The 21488-nt window shown below is 35.0% G+C and overlaps 1 pseudogene; it reads right to left on the bottom strand.

Annotated features, from left to right (window-relative positions):
- Window positions 1-21107, bottom strand: part of LOC146892160 (L-lactate dehydrogenase A chain pseudogene) — a 32881-nt pseudogene extending 11774 nt beyond the window's left edge.
- Window positions 21108-21488: the final 381 nt, after the last annotated feature.

Raw genomic sequence — 21488 nt, 5'->3', positions numbered from 1 at the left:
TTTGATATATCAGGAGGTTTACAGGTCTTTTCAGATGTGAATTCAATAATTTCACTGGTGATGAAAGAAAAGAAAAAGAAAGAAAGAAAATTATTCAAGATGAAAGAAATGTAAAGGAAATATGACCCACACCACCATATATCATTCCTGAGTTATACCAGAACCAAAACAAAAAGACTTAAACTGTTTATACATAAAGGTGATGGGTTAATTTGTGCAGTAAAACTTAGCATCTGGTCTTCTGTGATGGTCGCAGGAAGTGCAAAAGGCACATGGCCCCAGAGTCACCACCTTGAGCTCAGTTCTGAAATCCAACTGTGGAAAAAGAATACCACCTCTTAAAAATTGTGCCTGAATGGCCCCAAGCTGATCATAGACTATTAATAAAGAAATAGAAAGTTATAACAAGCAACAGATAACAATTTGGAGTGAAACATCATACATGTAATTTAATTAGGGGGTGTTAGAGAAAGAAAAGTCAGAGTTAAAAAGGAAATGGTTTCTAGATGCATCATTTGATGTTAGAAACTTTGAATGCAAAAAAATAAAGGAGCCTAGAGTAATGGCTCATGCCTTTAGTCAGAGCACTTGGGAGGTAAAAGCAGATGGAGCTCTGTGATATGAGGCCAGTCTCATCTACAAAGCAAGTACCAGGACTACCAGAACTACACAGAGAAACTCCGCCTCAGAAAATATGTACTATCAAAATATATGCATATATGAAATTCAAAAAACAAAGATAATGAGAAAGGGACAAAAATGTAAATATAATCATTAAAACAATCGTTATTCATTTAACATACACATTTATGAATCTCAATATATTACAGATTGAATAAAGTATATAAAGCATATAATACTCATATCCAAATACAATGTAACTGCCGGGCAGTGGTGACGCACGCCTTTAATCCCAGCACTGGTGAGGCAGAGACAGGCAGATCTCTGTGAGTTTGAGGCCAGCCTGGTCTACAAGAGCTAGCTTCAGGACAGGCTCCAAAGCTCTAGAGAAACCTTGTCTCAAAAAATCTAAACCCAACCCAACCAAACCAAATCAAACCAAAATGACAACAAAAAACAAATACAATGTAACCAAGCAGTCAAAAGACCAAAGCAAAGATAAATTTTAACAAACTCAGAAAAAAAATCTGTTTATCTGCTATGAATATTAATAATTCTTGTAACGTTAGAAACTACATATGTCATAGCAGTGTGATAACACATTTAGTTGTGAGAGAAACAAACAGAAAATCTTATATGACACACATATTTATCACAACAAGAAACTGAAACATCACCCAAACACAAAGTGTAAAAAGTGATAGTTAGCTATCAGGATATCTTTTGATTGGCATTCTTCAGGTTAAGATGAAAGAACACTTCACAGAACTACATGCCACACAAAGAAATCCTTTAAGGAATTTATTTCATAAATACTAAAATTAATTCCAGAAGTGGGGATGTAGCTGCTGACATTTGTCAGTAATTCTGGTTTTCATAGGTAAAGTTTATGTTATAAAAATTTGTGAACCAGATTTTATAATTAGTGTGGATTTTCAGTAGTGTTTTGGGTATACTACACTCGATCAACTTTAGAAGTGACTGTTCGACTTCCTCCTTTTCTCTCTCTAGCCCAGTTTCTCTGATCAGGTTACCTGATATGTTTATCTTGTTGCAGATTTTAGGGGAGACACATATAGCTTCTGTTCATCTGCATAATGTGAATTATGGATTCATTGTAGATGCCCTCCACTGTTAATTAAGGATTTATTTTAGATGCCCTCTGCTATTAATTATGGATTAATTGTAGATGCCCTCTTCTATGTTAGGCATATTCCTTGTATGACTAAACTTCTAGCATTTCTCTCATAATATGACATTGAATTTTATTGCATAACTTTTATGACTTGAGGCAGCTGTGGTGATACATTTTTTTTGTGCTTTACCAAATAAATCTTGCCTGATGATCAGAGTGTAGACCTAGCCACTAGTTAGCCATAAAGGCCAGGAGTGGTGGCACACATCTTTAATCCCAGCACTCGGGAGGCAGAAGCAGTCAGATCTCTTTGGGTTTAAAGCCACCTTGGGCTACATGCAATTGATCCAGTCTAAAAGAGAATTAGAGCCAGGCACTGGTGGGTCACACTTTTAATCCCAGTACTTGAGAGTCACACACTTTTAATACCAGGAATATGGAGGTTGAAACAGCAAGGGATATGATTGTGTGGAGAGAGAAATATACGGTTATAAGGTGGAAGGTGACAGAAGCTCATGGCATTGCATCCAAGGATTTTCTCAGACAGGATTTTCACATTCGGTTTGATAATTTAATAAAGGTAAAGGACCTAGTGTTTGGCTCCTCTGCTTCTTTGACCTCTCAGCATTTACCCATGTAACAGACTCAGGCTTTTTATTATTAAAACCAATTAGAATTCTCAATACAGACTAGACATTTTTTGTTATTTCTTTATATGTGATGCATTTTATTTATTAATTTATAAATACTGAACTATTCTTACCTATGATGAATTATGCTTAACTCTAGTTAATAGTCTACATAATACACTGCTGGATTTGTTTTTATTTGGGGGGGGTTTGTGTCTGTATTTCTCAAGAATAATAACTTGCATATTTTCATTTTTTGTGGTTCTTTAAGATTTGGTATCAGAGAAATTTTATCTGAACAGAATGTATTTGGAAAAATACATTTTTTCCTATTTGGGGGAAAACAAGGAAAATAGATACTAGCTCTTGTGTAAATAATATCAAATAAAATACAACATAATAAAATACAATAATATACATAATGTGCAATAATATACATAATATACAACAAAACACAGTATTTTAACTATTTTCTCTTTTTAGCATTGTGACTATATGTATATACGTATACCACATGTAAAACTTGTGGCTACAGAAGTCAGAAGAAGATGTCACATCCCATGAAACTGGCAGTTCTTACAAAATTTCAATATTCCAATTCTATAGGATCAAAAAGTTATATTTTATACATGAATGTTTATAACAGCATTATGTATGATATTTATGTATGATATAAAGTAAGGTATTGGTTAACATATGTGAAAGAGGAAATGTAGAGTTCCTATTAAAGAAGATTTAGGGGAATCTCTAAGCCTTCCCAATATCTGACCATGTTCAAAGTTGATCTATCCAACTGATCGCTCAACTATTGAAGTTTACCATTTACTAGAGTAGTTTAAAGCAATTCTTCATATATAAAACAATTTCTATTGTTTTTGTAAATATATGTGATAAAATGTTAATATTAAAACTTCTATGTATACTGCAATGCTATATGAATTATATGAGTACTATATGCAGCATGTTAGTTTAATTTATAACTCTTATAAAACATTAATAATATCTTTGCTTATGAAACCACTCCGATGTGTAATCCTATTTGACTACAGAATACATTGACAACATTAATATGATCATGCGAGTATGACAGCAAATAAAAGAAATAAAAGGAGGTTTTGGCAATGCTAAGTCTCTGCTAGGTCCTACAATTTATTGCTAGCTCTTTTTCTTACTTCAACTCTATTTCCTGTCTCTTTGAATATTGCATTGATTAGCATCACTTGACATTAAGATTTCCTTTTTTATTTTATTTTTTATTGATTTTTATTGAACTCTACATTTTTTTTTGCTTTGTCCCTCCTCCCTTTGCTGAATAAACTATATCAAGCCCATTTTGGTGCATTGAGAATTAAGAAAAGAATGGTATTAAGAGTGGAATGACATTAGTTTTGTTATATAAAGCTTTGGTAGATCGAAGGCCAGTCCTGACAAAAATATGGAGAAAACAGAAAACAGCATCAAATCAGATAGTACACTAAGCACAATGATTTTTAAAAAAGGAAATCTTTGTTATTGCAATGATGCTACATCAAGTTAACTTCACCTCTCAACAGGCCTGTCCTCAAGGCTTCTATGCCCACTTTTGAAGTACTCTGTTACTTTTGTACCTCCAACCCGGAATGGTTTATACTTGGGAATTTGATATGTATAAAATGACACCTTTTTAGGGAAAAATGCATTGTTAATATAGACTGAGCAAACAGTAAATTAACTTAGTGAAGTTTAAAATAGTACATATTACTAGAATTCTTGCAAGGTGTTTATTATACAGTTAAACTTAAATTTTCAACTAAGACAGTTTAGGGCAAATGCTTAAAGTTACATCATTCCAGTGAAGAATAGCTCACTGTTTCCATACACTGAAAATACCTGGTGTGAGGAGGCATGTAAATAGGTGATCTTACGTTTGAAGAGTGTTTTTCAATATCAACAGTCCGTGTTCAAATCCAGTCTACACTGTTTATTAGCTTTTAAGCATGTAAAATTTGATGTATTATTTTAAAAAAATTACTAAATAACCTATATGCTGACACAAAATTTATAATGTGCTCCAAAACAAGCATTGTATTTATTTCCAGATGTTTAACTTACTGTTGTGCACATTTTTATCAATTTCATTTCTACTATAGAAGTTTCATTTGTTTTATGGCCTATTCCTATTTTCCAAAAAAATGTATCTGCATCTTTTTATAGATGAGCTACTTAGTAAAGTACATGTTTACTGATCCTGTTTATTGAATATGTCCAGGAATGAATGTAATATGTAGAAAGAAATTGTTCTAACAACACAGGATCCAAATACTCATGAGCAGTTGCAGATTAACATAAATATTCTATAGTGGAAGACACAGTTGGATTGAGAAATTCAAAGGGTCACACATTTTTAATTTACTCAAAAACTGGGAAAAATATCTTGTCACAGAGGATCTTCATTAATCTCACAAAATATGTGAATTGTGGTGGAGACAAACAAAAATCAGTTTTAGCTATATTCATACCAGTCAACTATTGAACAATTTTGTAAATTTATTGAATCACAGATATATTTGATTGTGTCAGTATAAAATGTTTGCATATGTCAAATTTTAGTCTGAAACATTTGCAGTGGGAAATAATACAGTTGATACTTACCTGTAAGAGAGACATTATTCTACTGTGAAGAAAAATTGTCAATCTTCTGATAAAATTCCTGTATGATTCTTAAATACTTTCCTTAAAGCAAAACTACGACCCACACTTATTTTTCTCATCTAGTTATCCATATTTACAACTCTGAAGCAGCATTTCATTCTAGTGCCATATTTTATTCAACGGTGCCAGTCACTAAGTTGGTTATATTGTATTGTTTATAACAGTTAAAGCAGTAAATTGAGTCAAAAATGGTACTTTTAATTCATAATCAGAACAACTGCATTAGTTATTTTCTCATCACTGTAGTGGAATATTGTCAAGAAAAAAAATTACTTGGGAAGAGGTTTATATTTGAACTACAGTCTGAGAGGATCTATCACATTCTTGGGGAAAGGCATTGCCATGTTTCACTCTGTGCCATTAAGAATTCTGGTAGCACCCTTGACTCCCTGGTCACCCTGCAGTGGTGGCTCCACCCTGCAGAGTTCTCCCGCCTCCCATCCCAGCTTTCATCCAGGTACACCTTCCTCTCTTTCTCCCTTCCCCCTGGGGCCATAAGATCTCCCCAGCTGAGCTGCCTTGCATGATGTCCCTGGGCTCTGGGCACAACCCAGCAGGAGGCAGTTCCTGTGTTTTGATAGCCTGCCTGAAGACAGGTGGGCCCTGTGTCAGCTCAGCAATATTCCTGGCCAGCAAGGGACACTGATCTTCTAGCAGACATTCATCTGAGGAGGGGATTTCCCCAGCTCAGCTGCCTTGCTGAGCTGTGAGCACAACCCTGCAGGAGGGAGTGCCTGTGTTTCAATAGCCTGCCTGAGGAAAGGTAGGCCTTCTGTCAGTGAAGTCCCTGCCCAACAAGGGAACCAGACCTGGTACCAGAAGATCCAATAGAGAGCATTTGAAGGAAGAGATGGGCAGATGCCAAGACAAGAACTCCTCCAACAATCTGAAAAACAACATGAAATCACCAGATCCCAACGACCCTACAATAGAAGGACTTGAACACCTTAATCCAGAAGAAGTGGAAAAAATGCCACTATGAAAGTAATAGAGTCCCTTAAACAGGATATGAATAACTCCCTTAAAGAATTGAATGAGAAGTACAACAAAAAGTTTGAAGAGATGAGTAAATCCGTAAATGATACACTGGGAAACCAAGAAAAAACAATCAAACAGGTAATGGAAATAAACAGTTCAAGAATTGAAAACTAAAATGAAGGCAATGAAGAAAACACAAACTGAAGGCCGGCTGGATATGGAAAATCTAGGTAAACAAGCAGAGACTACAGAATCAAGCATAACCAATAGAATACAGGAGATGGAAGAATGAATCTCAGATGCTGAAGATACCATAGAGAAAATAAATGCTCAGATCAAAGAAAACAGCAAATCCAACAAATTCTCATCACAAAATATTCAAGAAATCTGGGACACAATAGAAAAACCAAATCTAAGAATAATAGGGAATAATAGGGATTGAAGAAGGAGAAGAACTGCAGATCAAAGGCCCAGAAAATATATTCAAAAAATTATAGAAGAAAGCTTTCCCAACCTAAAGAACGATATTCCTATGAAGGTTCAAGAAGCATACAGAACACCGAATAGACTAGATCAAAATAAAATCCCCTCGCCATATAATAATCAAAATACAAAACACACAGATTAAAGAAAGAATATTAAGAGCTGTAAAGGAAAAAGGTCAAGTAATTTATAAAGGTAAAACTATCAGACTTTCACCGGACTTCTCTATGGAAACCATGAAAGCCAGAAGGTCCTGGATAGAGGTACTGAAGAAACTAAGAGACCATGGATACAAACCCAGACTACTATACCCAGCCAAGAACCTTCATCTGGGGATGGATGGAGATAGAGAAAGAGACCCACATTGGAACACTGGACTTAATTCCCTAGGTCCAAATGAGAAGCAGAAGGAGAGAGAACATGAGCAAGGAAGGCAGGATCAAAGGGATCCTTCATCGGATGATAGATAGAGATTGAGACAGAGACCCACACTGAAGCACTGGACTGAGCCCCCAAGGTTCAAATGAGGAGCAAAAGGAGGGAGAGCATGAACAAAGAAGGCAGGACAGTGAGGAGTGCGTTCACCCACTGATACAAGGGGGCTGATCTAACGAGAGTTCACCAAGGCCAGTTGGACTGGGACTGAACGAGCATGTGATCAAACCAGATTCTCTGAATGTGGCTGGCACAGGGACTGTCTGAGAAGCCATTGATAATGGCACTAGGACTTGTTTCCTCTGCATGGACTGGATTTTTGGGATCCTAGTCTGTTTGGATGCTCACCTTCCTATACCTGGAGGAAGGGGGGAGGAACTTGAACTTCCCACAGGGCAGGAAACCCTGCTACTCTTAGGGCTGGAGAGGGAGGAGAAGAGGGAGTGAGGGGAGTGGGAGGGTATTGGGAGGAGGGGCGGAAGTGGAAACTTTTATAAATTTATAAAAAAAAAAGAAAAAAAGAAAAAAAGAAAAAAAAAACAAAGACAACAACAACAAAAAGAATTCTGGTAGCTACTTGTTTCTCAAAACACTCCAAAAGTGGAAACAGAAAATAGAAAGGAAACAAGAGTGCATTGTAATTCTAAAAACTCCTTCACTGTTAATAAACTTCACCCATTAATGTTTACATTTCAAAAGATTTGACAATCTTCCTAAACATTATCACTTCTGGGGACTAAATTTTCTAATACATGAAGAGTTTGGCACACTTGAAGAAATAGTTGTGAATCTTGTTGGATTCATCAACAAATTAATCAATTCTTAATTATTATTTCAGACCATGAATTTCAGAATTTTGCTGTGCAACAAATATACAGACTTGAGGAACAAAAAGAGACAGAAAGTTGTGAACATGAAAGAGGGACTAGTAGAGAAGAGAGGAGGCTGACAATAGTACGAAGGAGAAAAGAGAGTAGGGCTGAAAGTAATAAAATGCATTATGTGCATGTTTAAATTTGTCAAGAAATTAATCAAAATACAACCTATGTCATTCTGGTATTTTATTATAAAAATTTCCATATGCTGGGTGGTTTGTCATCAGTAGAACGGTGTTCTTGGCTGTAAAATAACACGAGAATTCCAAAATCTATGAAGTACATTGACTTCTGATGAAATGTTCACTTTCTGGTTTGTATATGATACCTTCCTCGGGCATTTTCTCACTAATAAAGGCCGACAAAATCCTCCTCCTCCAGACATTTCTAATTATATTGATGAAAATTCCAATCTCATGGTCTAGTCACCTTTAAAGGCTTCACCTGAATCTGTTCTTCTTTGGGATTGAGTTTCAACAAAGAAATTTAAAGTGAAACAGATGAATCCTCCCAAAAACAACAGCAGAAAAAGAGTATCACTCAAAATTCATATTTGTCAGAAGAAATATATAGTACTTAAAATAGAGGTGAAAATATGTTGGAATTGGTGGCTTGCAAGATGAATTATTGAGAGACAACCACTTGCTTCCCAGGTCTGATAAACTGAGTTCAATTCCCAGAACTTATGTTAGAAGATAGTCGAATTCAGGAGTTGATTCTCTTCTTACATACATACATACAAACATATATATACACACACATATATTCATATATGTATATACCCTGCTACATTTAGTCCAAATCTCTTACACACACACATGAGAGAGAGAGAGAGAGAGAGAGAGAGAGAGAGAGAGAGAGAGAGTGAGAGAGAGAGAGAGAGAGAGAGAGAAAGAGAAACACAGAGATAGACACACGTACACACACTCACAGAGAAAGGAGAGAGAAAGAAAGACACACAGTCAGAAAGACAGAGAGAAAAAGAAAGGGTGTCCATACAGAAAAAGTAATAACTTTAAAATATTTTAAAATTTAGGCATTTCAGGCAGTGGTGGTGCTCGCTTTTAATCCCAAAGTCAGGAGTAAGAGATAAGAGTATTTCTGTGTGTCTGAGGCCAACCTGGTCTACAAAGTGAGTTCCAGGATAGGCAGGGCAATTACACAGAGAAACCCTGTCTCAAAATGACAAAAGGCTTATACACTTAGAATTAATTAGTGTAATTAATGCACTCTAACATTGAAAACAATGAATTAATATTATCTCCTATATAAAGAGAAAGGAATAAAAGTTTTTCAGAAAATAGAAGCAATCAAATGTACTTTAAGAAATTATTTATTTTTACTTTGACGTGATATTTGACTGGGTATTATTGGCCTGTACTCAAGACAGTTGATTGAAATGGGGAGTTTCTAATGATCTTACATATTTAATACACTCATCAACTAACAACTTAACTGGCTACTGTTTTTTTAATAGATATAGGAAAAAAGCATCAATACCAATGTTTTACTATGGGTTACTTTTTCATATTCAAAATGACAAACATTATAATGGCATTATCCTAGACCACTTAAATACCCAAGCCTTAATTTTCACATGACCATGACAAGTGAAAGCAACACAGTAGACAGAGTTTCAGGAAGTGGAAACCCTAACTTAATTTTAGTTATTGAAAAGTAAATTTTTCCCTTGAAAAATATTGTTCCACAAAAAAGTTGTCTTCTACTTTAATCTGATATGAAAACCTCCACAATAATTCAGTACAGGTGAAAAGACTACCTAAGCTTCATATTTCAAGAGGCGTGGAAACACAAATAAGCCACTTAGAACTATACCAAGAGAGAAGGATGCTATCATCGATGGTGGGAGAACCTATTCAAATGGTTCTACAATGCAGTGTAGAATTTTATTACTGATTTGATAAACTAAGTACGTGGCTGCTGCCCATTAATAATGGGGTGATCCTCCTTTGAATTTTACCTGAAAGTAATGGTTCTGTGTAAATATGGAAATTCCAGTCATTAAGAAAATTGGGATGGTGGTAATATTGTAAACAAATGCCAATGTTATAGAAAAACAGCAAAATAGAACAAATAAGGATTTATTTTACAGCTGAAATTAATTAAACAACAGAATTTATTTGGATCAATCAAGCGAAACTATAATGTATGAAAGCCACTTGTTTGTTTCCCAGCTACCTGGCAGCTCAGACCCGAAATAATCACAGAGAAACTGTATTATTTAAATCATTGCTTGGCCCATTAGCTCTAGTTTCTTATTGGTTAGCTCTTACATATTAATTTAACCCATTTTCATTAATCTTTGTATTGTTACAAGGCTGTGGCTTACCAGATAAAGTTGCAGCATCTGTCTTTGCTGTGGCTACATTGTTTTTCTTAGAGTCTGCCTCCCTTTCCCAGAAATCAGCTTGGTTTTCCCCACCTATCTCTGTTCTGACCTGCTATGCCATAGGCTAAAAGCAGTTTCTTTATTCATTAACCTATAAAACAACACATAGACAGAAGAACCTCCCACACCATGATAAACTGATTTTTTTCTATGAATCACGTAGTAACTATTGAGAAACATTTATTTTTCTATAAAGATTTTATTCATTGCCTATTAGGTCAACCTGTGTAGACTCTATATTGTCAAGTAAACACAAGTGACAAAACTCAGCTATCCTCACTTAATATCGTCCAGTAATAATTACCTTTGGTAAATATTAATACATTATTTCCCCTTGTGGTTATTTTTTCACAGCACTGAGAAAATTAAGACCAATTAATAGTATGCAGCATAAGAGGTTGAATGACAAGTTTATTCAGTTAAATGACAGTGATACATGCTTATGGGAGTATCCAACTAAGGTCTGAGATAGTTTATGGCTATTTACTTAGTGTAATCAGAGTTCTAATCAGTACTTCCACAACAAGTAAAGCCAGTGACATTCATTGCATACACTTATTCATGTATAAAATCTGTACAGACCCAAAAGACGCTGATGTGACACCTATAGAATGAACTGACAGAGGAGCAGCCAGGGCACAGAGTTGTACAAAGATGTCGGTTTCAAGGACACATACTATTTCTATGTACAATTCATTTTCCAGACAGCATGGTTTCATTAGCATTGGACTATTTATTTTCATTATAACTAGCCCCTGGTAGCTTAATGATTTTGGAAGACTATCGTGGGAGTTATAAGAATTCTAATTCTAGCAAAAATAATTGTCCTTAAGATTCAATTTCATGATGAAAAATGCTTGCTAATGCAAATATTAAAAAAAGAAAATCTCTTCAAGAAAAATTTTCCTGAACATTGGCATGGAGGAGAAACAGTGTTAATTCTAATCAATTTACCTATCCTTGGGTTTAGTAAAGTTCTGTACCCATGAATGGCAGGCATGGTGGTTGAAGGTACTGCATTCTCATCAACATTGACATTTAAATATTAAAATTGAAATCAGGGTAGCTTTTCATGATGTTGGAGATCAGAGTTTGCATAAGATAAGCAACAGATCTACAGACACTACTGTCTATAAAAATAAGAAATTAGAATTTTACTAAGTAGTTTGTCTTTTATCATTAATTACTAAGAATAAAAAGAGGATAAACATACTTTTTGACTGAATAATCAAGTCAATAACTGAAATTGAAAACTTAAGTGAACTCTACTGGAATATTCTTATCATGATATGGAAATGTGATACTGTCTCATGAAACAAGAAAGAAAATGAATAAAATATTTTCTTTACTATAATAAATATATATGATGAAAGAAGATTAAAAACTGTTATCCATATGTTGCTAAAACTTGACTTCTAACTCCAGATACTATTATTTGATGTATGAACTAATAAGACAAGTGTATTTCAATTGACTCCAGATACTATTATTTGATGTATGAACTAATAAGACAAGTGTATTTCAATTGGAAAAAGCATAAAAAGTGAACCTATAATTTCTGCAGATATATAATAAGTAAAATTTAAGTTAAATTTCTCTGGCAAATTTGCATAAAGTACAAAAACAGGTAGGAACTTACAGAATTAAATAAAAATAAATATTTTATAACTGTGATTCACAGTATGAGAAAGTGTTTTGGAAACTAACAAAAGTCAATTTGAGTTAGAAACTAATAAGACAAGAAATAAAGCGTTTGGCTCTATAAAAACTTTATATACGTCTTTATTCATCCACACATGTGGAGCAATTATAGCTTCTGAAATAGTATAAACAAAGCAGATATGATTAGTCAAGAAATTTCAAATGACATATTTGAAGAACTACTTCCTCTCAATTCGATGACTCAGTTCTGAACATTTTTGGGTTGTCTTTATGGCTTTTTAAAATGCAAACACTCAAAGAAATATTGCAAAAAAGAGAACAGATATACAAGAGCTATGTGTAGTAGACTCTGTCCACCTTCAAAGTTTGAGCTAGAAAGGAAAGGATGAGCTACCTATTTATTGGTCCATCTCACACTCTAAACTGCGGAAAGCACAATGTAAAAAATAATGTGGAAGCAAAGCATGTTTTACTTTTAAACAAATACGTTAATGTCTGATCTCTCTGTAAAAAGCATTTTTGGAGAAGAATCTGTACTTTCAGAAGGGTCTGAGGGGAGGTACTCAAGTTTAGTACCACTTTTTATATAAAAAATTGTATCTATGTATTTAATAACAATGATTTTCTGTAAAATTTCATGGAAATACACAGACAGGATGCAAACACTTGAATATTTTCCTAACCAAATTAACACACTGTAGTAATTCATAAGGAAGTCACAATTGGAGATCCATCAATTGAACTGGCCGAAAACACTGCCAGGTCTAGAGAATAATCTGAGTATTTAGGATATGGAAAGTCACTGACTTCATGTATCTTTTTTTTTTTTTGAGCCTCAAGTTAGTAGTAGAATTTGATACAACATGAGTTAAATTCTGTTAAGGGTTTTCAAAAACTAAATTAAATACCAATGTAAACTTATCATGAAAAAAAACACTAATTAATCCCATCAAAAGCATTTACTGATCAAGAGGTAAAAGCCAGGATGACCATGCAAAGAATATTCCTGCCTCATGACAATAGTGACTCTTTAACACAAATCTTTTTTAGCAACATTTTAGCAATATTCTTAGCTTTGCTGTGACTTGTATTAGGATCAGCAATAACAAATTCAATAAAATCCAACAAGTTAATTCTTCAATACTTTATGGATAAAGTAATTAGCACTCCAATTAGACTGGGAGACATTTATGTGCTGTGTCAATATTGCATTAAAAGCATAAGTTCTCAATGATGACTCCTGGATTTGTTGCAAAAATTTGTAGTAATAATGACTTCAGTGTGAATCACTCAGTATTAAATTTACCATTTTATCTGTAAAGTTTAATAATTACAATACAAACATGGAGAAAGTATTATTGAAAAATAGCATGTTTGCATTTAATAAATTTATACTTGCATACATGCATATGTATTCCATTTCATTTTTATATTCAGCACAGGTTACTGTATAGGAGTAACTATAAATTTGTATTTAAAGTTTGATAAACAAGTGTTAAATCATGATATTTAAAATAAAAGTAAAAGAAATAGTTTGACAGAGGATTTGACAGTATAACTCAATGGTAGATCACTTTCTTGCAAAGAGTCATACCATTGTTTTGATCCTAGAACTCAAAATAATAAGAAACAAAACAGAAAAATAATAGTGAAGTAAAAATGGATAGTTGTGTTGTGCAAAGGAATATATATCTATATATCTATATATATATATATATATATATATCAAGCTTTTTTGGAATAGAAATAGTGATTATCTTTGGGAATTTAAATAAATTAAATACTTATACAAATTATATAAATTAATATGTAAAACATAATAATTTATATAAATTAAATAAATTATGACATGTTAAAATGGGATATTACATAAAGTCTAAAATATCATAGTAATCTTTAGGGAATGTAAGAAAATGATGATTGTCTTGAAACAGACATTTCTTCCAACAAATGAATTCATGATATGTGCATGATCACAGTTACCCATGGTGAAGACTTGTGACTGGCACTGTTAGATGTCTCCTTTAGATCCAGAGTGCACATATACATGTTCAACACCTAAAGAAGACTACATTTTGTCTTTCTGTATAGTTCTACTGTATTTTATTCTCTATGAAATAATGTGTTTATTAGTATAGGATTTTTCCAGTGCCAGTTTAATCATACTGCTGACTACTGTCTCCGATAAAAAACCATCAAGATGAAATTAGTTGTTCTTGACAAACTGAATACATATATGTAAACATGTTAGCAATGCTTTAGAGAATTTACAAATTATTTCTTGGGAAGGCATGTATTTCTAGGGAATTAATTTCAGATTTCATATCAGTCATTTACCAATAAACAGACTTTTAATATGTGACCTTGATTGAACCAGAATATTTTCCTAGTTAACCATTCCCCATTTCCTTATAAGTTCTGTGTCAGTCATGATTGTGCACTGCTGTAATCAGAGAATTTTTAAACTTTAAACTAATTAGCTTCTTTATACCCTAACAGAGGGCACCAGCACTAGTAAAATATGAGAATATGGAAAATAATACAACTAGGAGTATTGTCCTTTAGGTTTGTAGGGAAAGCTTTCTTTTGCTAGCTGATCCTGGACCTTAAAATGTGAGATAAAAGTGTCTTTCAGTTCCAAAGCCAGACTCAACTTATATTATGACTGATGAAGTAGAAACCATTCAGGGAATAATAATACACAGTTACATCATTCTATTGGCAAGACGTCTGTGCTGCTGTGGATTATAACTCTGAAAGCTTGAACAAAATGTACAGGGATTTGGTGATATAATAGCAGTTCATAAAAATTGGACAGGTATGTGTCAGAGAACGCCAAGAAATGTAGTAAGTGCCTCTGGGTGGTAGCCTTTGAGAGATTCAAGAAATATGTATCCATGTAAGCTAAAAGTATTCTAAATATTTATAGATCAGGAAGGAGACCTGGGTTGTAATATATTTATACAAATTACCTGCCTAGAGAATTATATATTAACCAAGACCAGCAAAATAACTTGTATTCTAGCAGTATCTTCTTTAACATAAGATTATGTTGTGAAAAACAAAATTCATTTTCATATGGATGAATTTAATGTTTTGCTTTTGAGAGAATTACTTTGAACAACTCATCTGATTATTTATAGTGAATTATTGTTAGTAAATACTGCAAAAATCTCAACAAGGAAGGTTAATGTTCAGCAAAATCAGACTGTAAACTACGACAAATAAATGAAAACATGATTGTGTGAAAATTCTTTTACATATGAGAAGAAAAGATACTTTTATGTTCGGTGCAACACATCAAATCAACCAGAAATATAACAGAATAGTATAACAAAATTTACAATAATATTGACTAATTATGATAAAAAAATTCTCAAATATATTTCAAGTATTACTTTGATTTTATCAGAGAGAAAGTCAGTGATAAGCCCTGAAATTTACAGAAGAATCATATAAATCCTCGAGTCCAGTAGCATGAAATTAAACTAAAAGTTTAATTCTTGCAGCAGTTATAGTACATTTTCTCATTAACACAGCAATCATCCTGATTGGCTAAGAAAACTACAAGCAGTACTTCATTAAAGCTGATCACATTTGTTTTCGACTGGGTAAAGTCATTTTGGTAAAAATATTGTATTAATGAACTTGTTATGTTTAAGAAAATATTTTTAAATGACAAACAACGCTGCAATATCTGTCTAGGAAAGAATAAAAATAGCGTGAATTGTATTCAGGTTTTGAAAGGATAGAATCATAAACCAGCTGTAGTCAGATTAGATGTTGAATTAAGATTTCATGAGTTCCTTTGTATAATATTGACTTTTAATGAGTATTAGCTTACAGAAAAGCATTCAAGACCACTGTCTTTATTTAATATTTATTGCTGTTTTGTGAAATAGTGGCTGACAACACTTTTTATCAACACAAAAATCCATAAAAATAGTTGACCAATACTTATTTTGGTAGTAATAGAATATTTTCATTTATCTGCACCATGTTAATATTTCAATACTTACTAATAAGGAATATGAAATGCAAGCTAAGGTGGCAACCATATGTATAACAGATGCAAGTCATTTACTTGAAAAGCTGCCATAAAAAGGAACAGATTTTAATCTTGAGTAAAATGCCACAATTCACTGCCATATCTAATTTAGTAAAAAAAATAAATATATTGTTTTGCCTCACACTCGATATCACATTAGCATTGACTGGCTCTGGGGAAATAATGGCAAGATAATTTACGGTAGTTACCAGCTCCTATCTTGATTGGATTTGAGGCTCACTCCAAGAAGAAATTCTGCATTATATAGTAAATATGGTCAAAACCAGCAGCTAGGAAAGTCATAGGTCCAGGGACAGAAAGTCTGATTTTTTTTTTAAATTTAGTCAAAAGACATACCCCAAATACCAGTGCTCATACCCCAAATACCAGTCTATCCCAGCCAATCTTTCCAGGTAAACAGGAGGATTTCTACTAGGTAAAGAGAAAACTAAACTCAGCATGCCTCAGAATTCTAATGGAATGATTTCTATCTTTAGGAAGGCTACCACTTCTCTTCACCACCCCAGAGAAGAGTTGTCTTCTTCAACTCCCTTGAGCAGAGGTCCTCTAGTTTTAGAATAACCTGAACAGTCTATATAAATTCAACATCCACACACTAACTCCAAGGCTAATCTGGCTAACATGTCAGGGCCTATTGCTACCTTCCCCAATAAGACTGACAAGAACTTCCCTACCAAGTGGCTGCAGTCTACTCTGTAAGACAGCACACCAGCTGCTCCTCCAGCAACTATTTTGTTTTTTCCAAAAGCATGGTCCAGTTCAGTGGTTTCACTGCACCTTTGCTTACATTTTTTGCTAAGTAGTCATGTTTTCGAATTGCCTTATATTCATGGTTATGTCCACAAATTTCTGATTTCTTCCTACCTTAGGTTGAGAAGCATCTTGTAGTAGTGAATAGTCATCAATACAGGAACATATAAATATTCATAGGGCTATGTATAAGTGATTGTATGTTCACATCCTTAGGTGTAATATCTATGCCCCCTCCACAATACTCAGGGAACATTGCCTGAAGGGGTCATAAAAATATCCTATCATACTACAAAAGTATTTGTTCAACTATGTTCATAGCTGCACTATTTGTAATAGCCAGAACCTGGAAACAACCTAGGTGCCCCTCAATAGAAGAATGGTTTAAAAATGTGTGGAACATATACACATTAGAGTTTTACTCAGAGGTAAAAAATAATGACATCTTGAATTTTGCATGCATATGGATGGAAATAGAAAACGCTTTACTGAGTGAGGTAACCCAGACCCAAAAAGAGGAATGTGGTATGTACTCACTCATAAGTGGATTCTAGCCATAGTTAAAGGTCTTTGAGTTTATAATTCGTGATCCTAGAGAAGCTAAATAAGAAGGTGAACCTGAAGAAAATCATATAGTTATCCTCCTGGATATTAGAAGTAGATAAGATTGCCAGGCAAACTTGGGTGCACAGGGGTGGGGGGTGGAAGTAAGGGGAAATGGTTAGGGAGAGGGGAGAGGGGAGGATTGGGGATAGCTTGGGGGAATGGGAGAGGGGGAGGGAGGAAGGATGGTTATGGGAGCAGGGAAGTTTTTATCTCAACTAAGGGAGCCATTTTAGGGTTTGCAAGAGACTTGATTCTGGAGGGGTTCCCAGGTCCAAGAAGAGATCCCCAGATTGTTCCCTGGGCAGCAGAGGAGAGGGTGCCTGAACTGGCCTTTGCCCATAACCATACTGATGAATATTTTGCATGTCACCACAGAGCCTTCATATGGTGAAGGATGGAGATAGAGACAGAGACACATATTGGAACACTGGACTTAACTCCCTAGGTTCAAATGAGAAGCAGAGGGAGAGAGATCGTGAGCAAGGAAAGCAGAATCAGAGGGAGCCTTCATCCGAGGATGGATGGAGATAGAGACGGAGACCCACATTGGAGCACTCGACTAAGCCCCCAAGGTCCAAATGAAGAGCAGAAGGAAGGAGAACATGAAAAAGGAAGTTAGGACCGCGAAGGGTGCGTTCACCCACTGATCCAAGGGGACTGATTGAATGAGAGCTCACCAAGGCCAGCTGGACTGGGACTGAATGAGCATGTGAACAAACTGGATTCTCTGAATGTGGCTGACACGGGGGCTGACTGAGAAGCCATTGACAAAGGCACTGGGTCTTGTTTCGTCTACATGGACTGGCTTTTTGGGATCCTGGTCTGTTTGGATGCTCACCTTCCTGGACCTGGAGGGAAGGGAGAGGAACTTGGATGTCCTACAGGGCAGGAAACCCTGACTGCTCTTGGGAATGGTGAGGGAGGAGGAGAGGGAGTGGGGTGAGCGGGAGGGTATTTGGAGGGGAGGAAGTGGAAATCTTTAAATAAATAAATAAGGAAAAAAATAAAAGAGTTAGAAAATGGGGAGAAGTGCTCTGAAATGCTGTCCTCTTCACAAGACATGACTGTTACATATATGAACTAACAGAAACTTTGTACTAGACACACATATGCAAAGTCTATAAAGCATTTTAACCCCGAGGCAGAAGAGGCTCCTGAGGCACCATGATTAACTGATAAGTGAAGGGTAGTTCAAAACTAATAAAGGAGGGAAAGTCATTTTCTTAGAGGTTTGGCCACCGACAGGTTCCCCATAGTCACTAGATAACCCCATTGTCATAAAAGTATGGGAAATAATAGCTGGACTCAATAACTATTAATATATGTATTATATAACTATATAATTTTCTATACATATACATATAAATTTATAGATTAAACTTAGATAGGATATATATTATAGACATAGCCAAAGAGAAGTATGGAGAGTGAGTATTATATAAGATGAAGATTTATTGAATATGTCTATCAAAGTTTCAAAGAATAAAAAGGAGAAAATGAAAATAGCAAATCATGAAAATGTCCAGAAATAGAAATCAGTTATAATTTATTATTAGAGCTAATTAGAAAATTTCTTCTTAGTCCTTAAAAGTCAACATATTTGTCATAGAAGCATATTCGTGATTACAACTTGAAGTGAAACATGCAATTTCAGAGAATGACAGAAACTCCAATAAAAAATTAAAGAACTTATTAGGATTAGTTGAATGCCAAGTACTTTGTTTTATATCCTTCTGTACACATGCTTCGGACAGTTTCAGTTCTCAAATCTCTTGCTGGGCTGGACAGCTGTTGTTGACACTGCTCATACATAATGATATCACCACCAAGAGATGCTGAGTTTTTGCTAAGACTATTTGTTAGGCTTATAAAAGCCTACAACCACCACTCCACTGTTCCTAGATATCTGGATACAAGCACACAAAACCCCCAAGTGAAATAGAGCTGTAGTCTGGGAGTCCCTGGTGTTTTTACTACAGTATGTTCATGAAACTGAGGCAGAGTTGAGTACAGTTTATTCCATAAATAAATTGAGTGCATGGTTCATGTGCATTTTTACTTATCAGTCCTAATCAAATGAAACGATGACATGACAATGGGGTCACTGCACCCCTTCTGCTGTGGTAGTTTCCCCTACAGAAAACATCTTCAGATTTCAAACAGGAAAAAGCTGGAACTCTTTGAAATCACTATTATTTAACAATTTTCTTTTAGACACCATATCTGGAAATATTATATAAATACTGAATGGTATAAATTTGATCAGCTATTTTATATAGCTATCAGATTCACTCATTCGTCTTTAATCATGGATCTCAACTGTAATGTAATATTTCTCAGTGTCATCACTTTGAATGTATTTGTAAATCTTGGCTGTCTTTGTATTCCAAAGTTCTACCAATTTGATGAATTAATACGTTTATATTCAGAAATGTATGAGCATAAATAATGAAAAGTTCAATTCCATTTCTTTCAATCACATTATTTAGATAAATATCCTGTGTGATATCCCTCACATTTTCAGTTTATTTTCATGAAATGGATAATTTTCAGTAGAATTTATAATAAGAGGTTTTGTCCTGAAAGTGTAATATTTTAATATTTCCACAAGATGCAGTTAGGTAATAAAAAATTTTTCATTATTCAATGTTTACTTGATGTTTTTGTTGTCAAGACACCTTGGCAGTTTTACTTTTTACATAATATTGTGATGTAATTGCAGACGTGCATTATATACAAAATAAAATCCTTGGAAGAGTTATTCATAAGACAAGCAGTTGAATTTACAGACTGAAGTCAAGGTCTGACAAATTGGGAGCACATTGTCCTAAGAATGTTTGATAGGGGGGCACAGCATAGGGACACCATGAGGCTCACAGGATAATTGAAGCCCTCACACAATTCAATTTGTGTCTCAAGGTCACTGGGATTGTCACAGTCACCAGGTTGCTGCGACACAAGTACAACACAGCATTAGTGTACAGCTGCCAAAAATTGAGCTTTCCAGAAAGCTTACCTTAACACAACTGTAAAAATCACAACTTAGCTAAAGAGGTTATATGTGGTCTCCATAGAAACCCTGCTACAATCTGGACAGTGACATGCTAGGACATCTAAGGATATTAGAACTCCAGTTCTTGCTGGATTCTACAAAACATTTTTTTACATTCTTTTTCTAGCAAGCCTCCTTCTCAGTAGTCAGAGTTGCCTTCACTACATCTGAAATTCCATGTTGACCTTTGACAGTGACCGCTGAGGAAGACATTATCCTTTACTCCATAGAAATCTTTCATTGTCGTGGAAATGAGGTGCACCTGCCTAAGATTCTTCTTTATGCTCTCAGCCAAATCGCCTCAATGGCTCAAGACACATAACCTTTCAGTTTGATCATTGCATGGGTGCTGCAGGTGAAGGGAACCTCTTTCCTCTGCTCCTTGCCTGCTTCAGTGCTCAGTTCTAGGTTTGGATTCTTAAGAGAGATATTGGCTATATTTATGCCACTCCACATGGGCATACTGGAGTCTACATGCTTACAAAAAACCGTCCAAGGCAACTTAGCAATTGGCAACTCCCAGTCTTTCTTTCATCAGGTAATGGAACAATGCTGATTCCAGATTACAGCTACTTAGGATAACTCAGTATTTGCAAAAAGTGATATCTTCCAAGACCCATAGGACAAAACATCTGCTGGTTTTAAAACAAGTCACTTGCAATTTAAACTGTATTTCCCAACGTTGTGAATGATTAACTTGAATATGTTCATGGTTCACTGACCAAACAGAGCTGGCTCTCTTTTTGTGGACAAGATCATGCCATGAAAATGACCAGTTTGGAATATCAGTCATGCCAGAACGTTTGCAGTCTTTGCAGGAGATATTTTTGGTTGTTTTTTTTTGAGAAAATAATTTTATTAAATTATAAAAGTTTCCATTTCCACCCCTCCTCCCAACACCCTCCCACTCCCCCCACTCCCTTTCCTCCTCCCTCTCCATCTCTAAGAGCAGTCAGGGTTTCCTGCCCTGTGGGAAGTTCAAGTTCCTTCCCCCTCCCTCCAGGTCCAGGAAGGTGAGCATCCGAACAGACTGGATCCCAAAAATCCAGTATATGCAGAGGAAACAAGTTCCAGTGTCATAGTCAATGGCTT

Source organism: Myodes glareolus, chromosome 12 (assembly GCF_982192425.1).
Source record: "Myodes glareolus chromosome 12, mMyoGla1.1, whole genome shotgun sequence".
Lineage (NCBI taxonomy): Eukaryota > Metazoa > Chordata > Mammalia > Rodentia > Cricetidae > Myodes > Myodes glareolus.
The sequence above is the reverse complement of the archived record's forward strand: the minus strand, read 5'-3'. Positions and strand labels throughout refer to the sequence as shown.